General features: G+C 42.4%; 1 long non-coding RNA gene across 1 annotated transcript; it reads left to right on the top strand.

Annotated features, from left to right (window-relative positions):
- Positions 1-1869: 1869 nt before the first annotated feature.
- On the top strand, positions 1870-6163 carry LOC144684695 (uncharacterized). The gene is made up of 3 exons (XR_013577543.1): positions 1870-1981; positions 3068-3172; positions 6091-6163. It is a non-coding gene; the product is annotated as an uncharacterized LOC144684695 (long non-coding RNA).
- The last annotated feature ends 2485 nt before the right edge of the window (positions 6164-8648 follow it).

Raw genomic sequence — 8648 nt, 5'->3', positions numbered from 1 at the left:
AATAGTGGAAACAGTGTACATCTACAAGATGCACTGCAGAAACTCACCAAAGCTCCTTAGGCAGCACCTTTCAAACCCACAACCACTACCATCTAGGACAAGAGCAGCAGTTACATGGGAACACCACCACCTCAAAGTTCCTCTCCAAGCCGCTCACCATCCTGACTTGGAAATATATCGCCATTCCTTCATTACCTCTGGGTCAAAATCCTGGAACCTCCTCCCTAACAGCGCTGTGGGTGTACCCACACCACATGGACTGCAGCAGTTCAAGAAGGCAGCTCACCACCACCTTCTCATGGGCAATTAGGGAGTGAATGATAAAATCCACCTGTTACTTCCTAATTTGCTGTTTGTGAAAATGTTTCAATGTAATTTCCTGCTTAGCCTGCTTGATGGAATCCCCATTGCTGGACACCATAGATTCCCTAATGCTGATACCGGAATGAAACTAATATCGGGAAAGGTGAAAGCCATGCAACAAGGCTTGCAAGATCTTTGTGGGCAGCTTCCTTCAAGGTCAGCATCAAGCATCATCACTTTGCTGCTGTGCTCAAAATCTGGACTGGTGTTTTGGAGACCGCTATTCCCAACTTCAATATTTAACACAGGAATAAATAGGGGTAAAATTAAGGCAGAAAATGCAAACTTATTTGTCCATTTCAGGGATGTTGTGGGAAAACCTGCACCTCCAGAAATGAGGTCAACAAGTAAAATGGGTAGAAGTATGTCTGTTAAGGTTTTGTTAATGTCAGTAAAAAGCACTCCATTTATAATTTGAATTTATTATTCAACTGTCAGCTGCATTTCAAAGCTATGCAAGTGAATTAAAATTATTTTACTCTTGGTCAGTCCTGAATTTAAAGAACAGGAAGATTTCATAGTATCACCACAGAGAGGAGCCTATACATTGTGAAAGGATGGAGGACATCCAGATGTAGCAAGGCAGGGGGGAAACCCGCTGGAGGGGAGAAAGGATTGAGGATGTATTACTTTTATTTCCATTTTTACTGCAGGGCAACTGCAATATTTTATGACCAGTTTTCTCTGTCTCAGTTCAAATTGCAAAATTTCTAGTCAGTTGAAAGTTGCAAAATCATATTTTCAAAATTAAAGGGGCATTGCCTCATGACAAGTATTAGTTTTGTGTACATGCACAGGATACTTCCAGTGAGGCAGTAAAATTGTTTGAAAGGAGTCACTTGGGCTCATTCCATGGCTATGCGAGTGTTTTATGTACAGTATAGAATTATACAGCACAGAGAGGCTCTTTGGCCCATTGTACCTCTGCCATTATTTTTTGTAGGACTATCCAATTAATCCTACTTCTGAGCTTTTTCTGAGCCTCTTTCCCCATTGCCCTGTAATTTTTTTCCCTTCCATTTCACTTTTGAATGTTAGCATTGAGAGTTTCTTGTCGTCTGCAAACTTTGAAATTGTGCCTGTTATCCTAGTCAGTAATACATATCAAAATAGAGCATATTGGAAAGGCTTTAGTTCATCATCTGTGAAAGTTATGATGGCAAAGTTGAGAGAAGCTCCAAGGAAATCCAGACCTAAGGTTTTTTCCATATAAATGTAATCTTTGGTCATGATCAGCTGCAGTAGCTTCAACATAATATTGGCAAAAACCTGGACTGACCCCGCAGTTGGATTTCCACAAAAGCTATGACAGCTTACAGGAGAACACCAGAGGAAAATGTCTCAGAATGAGACATTTTTAACAATTGCTACAAAGTTAGCCAGGTGTAGAATTATTCCTGAAGGAAGAATATTTTGACAATATGTATAGTTGTCTTATGTGTGAATTATTTCCATTCAATATGTTTACTGTTTGTACAGCGTGTGTTTGATGGGGCAGTGGAAATGCATTAACCTCCCATGTCCGGGCCGATGTTCCATTGAAGGCAGTTCATTTGTTACGACATTTGATTCAAGACAGTATCAATTCCACTCAGTCTGCATCTTTGCGCTGGTCAAAGTAAGATTTTGAGCCAGTTTATACACACTTTTATGAAGTTAAATGACAGAGCGAAGTTAGTCTTCAATGTCCCTGAGAGTTACATACTGTCAGCATATGATTGGGTTGTTTTAAATACTATCATGCTGTGCTGGTGAGCTTTTAATGCTTGGAAATGATGGCAAACACCATTTAAAAATGAGGTTAGTCAAGCAATGAAAAAAAGTCCCTGATGGTCCTGATACACAATGGGACCTGATGGCAAACTTCTGCATTTCGTGTGGTTCTGAGGACAAGATCTTGAGGGTGACGCTCTCAAAGACAGAAAACTCTTGAGGATGAGGTACGGCCTATAGAAGGGATCCTGAGGGCGGGGTACTGCCTATGGTAGGATCCTGAGGGTGAGTTATTGCCTATAGAAGGAGCCCCAACAGTGAGGTACTCCCTGTAGAAGGAGTCCTAAGGGCGAGATCCTGAGGACAAGGTTGTGACTATAAAAGAGGCACTGAAGCAAGGCCCTGTTTATAGAAAGGGTCCTAAGTATTAGGCCTCCTATAGAAGGGACCAGGTGCTGAGCTCCTTCATAACCTGAGGCACCAAGAGATCCTTCATTAAACACATTTTTGTGGCAATAATGTTATTTTAACAGTTAACAGCATATCTCTCCATCTCCTCATTGCCTACTTTCCTGAATAGCAAGCAGATTTGTCTGTTGGGAATGCCACTATATATGTGACTGGGAAGAACGTGACACTGAATACCTTTTTGTGTCGCTTTGGAAAGGTGAAATTTTAAAGGGAGGTAGTGCTGAAAGCTTCATTCTAGTTACCAACAAGTACAAACATGGCATTGGATCTTTGCTGTTTAATTTGGATTACTAACAGTGAAGCTCGTCCATTGATTATTAATATGTGATGATCTCTAAGGAATACACAAATATAGTAAATGCCTAATAGGTTATTTAAAAATGTTTTTTCAAAGATAATTCATGGAAGGATGAATGACCAACTGATTTGGTGGGTGTAGAAGCAGTCTACACTGAATGTAGTAAATAATGTTTCTCAGTAACTCTCTCATTAACAAGTGATTTGCATTTTATCCCTGCAGAGTCCAATGATACCTGGCAATGGACACATAGAGGCACAATTTGAGAAATCTGGTGTGAAGCCCACAGAAACCTCTTTAAGTGCCATAATTTACACCAGTGATAGGGTGAGTATTTTAGTGTGGCATAACAGATAAAAATAAGAGTTTGAAACAAAGAGAAGCCATATTGGATGATTAAAGTTTATAAATCGGCAGAAAGCCTTCAGGCCCTTCACATTTGTGCCAGCTCTCTTAAAGAGGCCTATACTTAGTTCCATTCCTCTGTTTATCCACATCCCTTTCACAAGAGTTCTATTTCCAGTCCAGTTTTTGGTGGACTGTTCTATATCCTAATAAAATTGGTGTAAAAATAACTCTCAGAGGGATAAAGTCAGAAGCGCCCATTTTTAGGCAGCTCAGCCGGACAGGGTTAACAGCCTCCTCCTCAAATGAGGAGGTCCTGGGAACCCCAGATTGTGGGCCTCAGATCTCATTGTAATATAGATGATTCTGTGAATGCAGCCCATACAGGTTAGTGCTCCAGTTTCCAGGTAAGTGAACGAGTTTGATCACGGGGTTGTGGAGTAGTAATGGTGGACCTTGGAGTTCGTGATCGGGGTTCCATGTTGAGGGGATGGGTTGGGGGGCATAGTAGGTAGGAAGATTGCAGACCTCAAAAGTAATTTGGTAGGTCAGGAATGCTATTGGGAGGTCTAGGAATCTGTGCAGAACCAGGGTAAGGGTCGGCCAAGTTGGCAATTGTTTGGGTTTGGGGTCGGGGGGAGTGGTATGCAGGTTGTTACTGGAGGTGTGGATCAGAAAGAATGTTGGAGATTTCAGAACTGGCAGTGCTGATGATTATGTAAAATATGTGCGGTTTACTTATATGGTGTATGGAGTTGGATTTCTCAGAAGCATCCAACACTGGTACCATCTGCCTCTGGACAAATCAAAGTTTCAATAGAGACCAGAGGCAGGTGTAAGCCTCTTGCTCGAATATGCAAATAAACTAATGCCTGCTTCAGATGCGAGTAAAGGATGCATCTTGTTAGTTCTTCACCAAGATGGTGCCCTGCACACTTCCCTTCAGATGTATGCATGGGTTTACTTTTTAATCCTTATGTAACTGCATAGCACCTAAAAAAAAAGTGTTAAATATCTTAATTTCATCCCCTTATCTTCTCCCTGTGTCCTTTTGGTGAAAGACGAGGCTGAAGCATTTGCAACCATCTTCAGTCAGAAGTGCCGAGTGGATGATCCATTTTGACTTCCTTCTGAGGTCCCTACATCATAGATACTAGTCTTCAGCCAATTCAATTCACTCCACATAATATCAAGAAATGGCTGATGGCACTGGATACAACAAAAGCCATGGCCCTTGACAACATCCCGGCAGTTGTACTGAAGACTTGTGCTTCATCCCTAGCCAAGCTGTGCCAGTGTAGCTACAACATTGGCTCCCACTAAACAATGTGGAAAATTGCCTAGGTATGTCCTATCCAGAAAAAGCAGGACAAATCCAACCCAGCCAAGTACCTAACAAAATTGAAGTCAAAGGGAACCGGGGGATAACTCTCCACTGGTTGTGTCATACCCAGCACAAAGGAAGATGATTGTGGTCATTGGAAGTCAATCATCTCAGGTCTAGGACATCACTGTAGAGGTTCCTCAGGATACTGTCCTAGGCTCAACCATCTTCAGCTGCTTCTTCAATGACCTTCCTTCCATCATAAGGTCAGACGTGAGATTACCGTGTTCAGTGTCATCAGACATTGAGGCAGCTCGTGTCCACATACAGAAAGACCTGGACAACATTTTGGCTTGTGTTGATAGATGGTAGGTAACATTCACACCACACAAGTGCAAAGGAATGACCATCATCACAAGAAAGAATCTAACCATGCCCCCCTGAAATTCAATGGCATTACCGTCACTGAATCCCCCTCCATCAACCTCCTGAGTGTTATTGTTGACCAGAAACTTAACTGGACCAGCTTAATAAATGCTTTGGCTGCAAGAGCAGGTCAGAGGCCGGAAATTCTGTGGTGTGTAACTCTCAACTCCTGATTCCCAACAGCCTGTTCGCCATCTACAAGACACAAGTCAGGAATGGGTTGGAATACTCTCCACTTGCCTGGATGAGTGCAGCTCCAACAACACTCAAGAAGCTGGACACCATCCGGGACAAAGCAGCCCGCTTGATCGGCACCCACCCACTCACACTCCTCACCCCCCCCCCAACTCCATCCTCCACCTTAAACATTCACTCCCTCTACCACCGATGCACAGTAGCAGCAGTGTGTACCATGTACAAGACACACTGCAGTGACTTACCAAGACTCCTTCAACAGCACCTTTCAAACTGACAACCTCTTCTACCTAGAAGGACAAGGGCAGCAGACACATGGGAACAACCCACCTGCAAGCTCCCCTCCAAGTGACGCACATGGAACCATATCACCATTGGGTCAAAATCCTGGCTCTCACTTTTCAAAAGAACTGTTGGTGTACCTAAACCACCAGCAGTTCAAGAAGATGGCTCACCAACACCTTCTCAAGGGCAATCAGGGATGAGCAAAAAATACTGGCCTTGCCAGTGTTGCTAACATCCCATACTATTATGCTGTCTGGTTACTTACTCACTGACCACTGAAAATATTTCTTTCCTGATTTAGCCCATCAAAAGCTGTCTGAATGGAGAGAACCTCCATCAGATCTTCTCTTCCCATTCTCTAGACTGATAAAAAATGTCCATACCAAAGCTTCAGGTGCCCTCTCAGTGGAACTCTCTGCATCCTTCCAATGACTTTGAAATCCTTTCTAAAGTAAGGCACCCAAAACTGAATACAGTATTAGAATTGTAGCTAAACTATTGATTGTATATATAGAGGGATTCTGAGGGTAAGAACAGGACTGTAGAGAGGGAATGAGGCTTTGTCAAGAGGAGTCCTACGGGTGATATTTCTATTATAAAGCGGGTCTTGAGCCTGCTTATAGTCTCCATGTGGGAGATGTCTTTGCTCAACAGTGGTATTGTTTTACAGATAAAAATTACCTTCCTGAAACTGGGCATGGTATACGTGAATTATCAGATCCAGAGTCTACCCTTCCTGAAAGGTAAATACATACTGATTTAGTGTTGTTAACCTAGCAAATCTTCCTTAAACATCTTCACAATTGACCAAGTACTGACCTGGAGTCAGGGGAAGGTAAAGGGGGCTGACTAAGTGCAATGTCAGAGAGTTTTTGAACAGGCTTTTGAATGGTGGGGAGAGATATTCCAAGAACACCTTCTTTAAATAGGCAGCTTGAGAGCCAAATTTCTTCAAGGAAATTGGCATCAGGAGTTGGAAATTTTCCCCACCTGAAGGAGCCCACCCACCCTGTCCTTGTGTTGGGAAGGCAGGCATTGGCTGGAGATGGGCCTGCCACCTCCCAAGGCAGCAACGGAGGCAGGTAGATGGCAAGGCTGGCAGGTTAAAGGCCCGCCTCTGTTCACTGGGTCATCAGCCCCGATGTAATCATGGTTGTTTGTCCCTCTAACCCTCACCCCCACAACCCCTCTATGCCCTCTCATATCTCCTATGCTCCATCGTGCGCTCATGCCCCCCATTTCACTCCATGCCCACTCAGCCAGTATGCACTAGGTATGCAATCAATGTGTCACATAATAACACTGGCAGGCCTTTGAAATGTTGAAAAACAGCCATTCAAAAATCCCTTTCAAATGTTTTGCCCCTCTTAGCTTCAGAAAAAGCTGTCAACCAAGCACAGGTATCGAAAGTCCCATTGAGCAAACCTTTAGTCAACTTCACACCTCTTAATCTTGTCCATTTGAACACAAAGACATTGAAAAAAAATGCTTCAAAGAAAGATCAGGTAATAAAGATAATACAACTATCAATCAAACAAAGACAGTGCTACTCTTTACAGCTGAGTAAGATACTTTTGTTGGGCTGTGTCCATTAGTTATTCTTGGAGTTCAGCCAAGCATTCATAATGAGACTATCTGGGGGAGTGGGGAACAGATTCCTAGCCATCTGCTCAACCCGCTTCTTTTGATACAGTTGCCAGAAGGCCTTATTATCAATGCTTGGCTGTGCTCCAAGAATGGGTAATAATTTCAGCCCAAAAGGGATCTGTTTACTTTATCTTTGCTTGATTGGCATTTTTATTACCTTGTAATAAACTGAGCTTTCATTGATGTGGTTTTTCAATGCCTGTGTGTTTATTGTAAAAGATGAAGAGGTATGGAGTAGATTAAAGATTTCTTGAATGGGACTTTCAATGCTCATATTTAATTGACAGCTTTATAACAAGGTAAGAGGGCAATGTTCTTCACAGTGAATATGAATGACTGCTTGTTTTATTGGTTTCCAACTCCAGACTAGGCTTTTCCCATGGCTCACAACTCCCCTGAGGAGCTATGAACCATGTTTCCTGCAAAAGCTGGTGCAACTCCATGAAAGTGGTGGGGGGGGGAGTCTGAAAAGCCCAACCCAGAGATGGAATTGAGCCCTATCCACCATTTTTAAAGCTGTTTTGCCTCCATTCTGGCACAGATGGAGACATGAAAATCAAGGCCATGATGGCTGAAGTTGATGGTGGAGAGGAGGGTGAGAATGATGTGCATTAGGGCAAACTGGGTTAATATAAAGTTCAAGGTGAACTGTAGGACTCGAGCATGTTGTAGGTGGAGCAAGGCAATGGAGTGATTTTATAGGTAAAAGTGATATTGAAGCCATTAAGCTGGGAAGTGGTGAACAGTGCAGGTTAAGATGCAGGTGGTAGAATTTTGGACGAGTTGACGTTATTAAAGTGTTGTGGTGAACGCAAATTAAGGATAAAGGCAGATGACGGTGGGAGTATGCAATGTTGATGATACACAGATGTGAGATTTCAAACTCAGCTCATGATTAAACAGGGCATGAAGGTTGGTGATCCACAGGCCCAGTTTAATTGAGCAGTTATGGGAGAGGACGGAGTCCGGAGTTATGCTGTGAAGTTTCTGATAGGGAGTGAAAAGTATTGCTGCAGTCTTGCTGATATTCCAGTGGAAAAAGTTCCAGGCCATGAAAGGTGGACAATTTAATAAAAGTCAAGAAGTTGTGTTTACTGAAACTGCAGTAGGAAATGGTGAAGGAAAAGTCCTCATTAAGTATGTTTAAATAGCTAGTTATAGTAGCCAGGCATGAGTTGTTAGGTCAGCCCAAAGGTAGGGTGCTTTTCGGAAAGTATTTATATTATTCTGAATTTTATGATGTGCATATTATTAATTCCAGAGTACTATTTATAATATTATTTACTTAAGTGCATGGTTTTATATTAACTTTGTGTCTGTTATAAATAACGCTGGTATTTTTTTAAACCTTTTCTCTTTATTCACCCAACAAAATATCCCACTAACTCAGATCACCTTGAAGCATGCCACCACATTAAAAAATCTCAACATGACATAGAGGAAGCATGGACTGAAGAATAGCAGAGGAAACCCGGACAAGATAGCTTAGTTTTAACTTGATGTACCAGTTGCTGAAGACATGATAATAACCACTGTGGGTACAATGAAGGCAGTCAGCAGAATAGAAATCATGATTAGCAC

The sequence above is a fragment of the Cetorhinus maximus genome, chromosome 9, assembly GCF_964194155.1.
Source record: "Cetorhinus maximus chromosome 9, sCetMax3.hap1.1, whole genome shotgun sequence".
In the NCBI taxonomy this organism is placed as follows: domain Eukaryota; kingdom Metazoa; phylum Chordata; class Chondrichthyes; order Lamniformes; family Cetorhinidae; genus Cetorhinus; species Cetorhinus maximus.
This window is presented reverse-complemented; position numbering and strand designations above follow the sequence as displayed.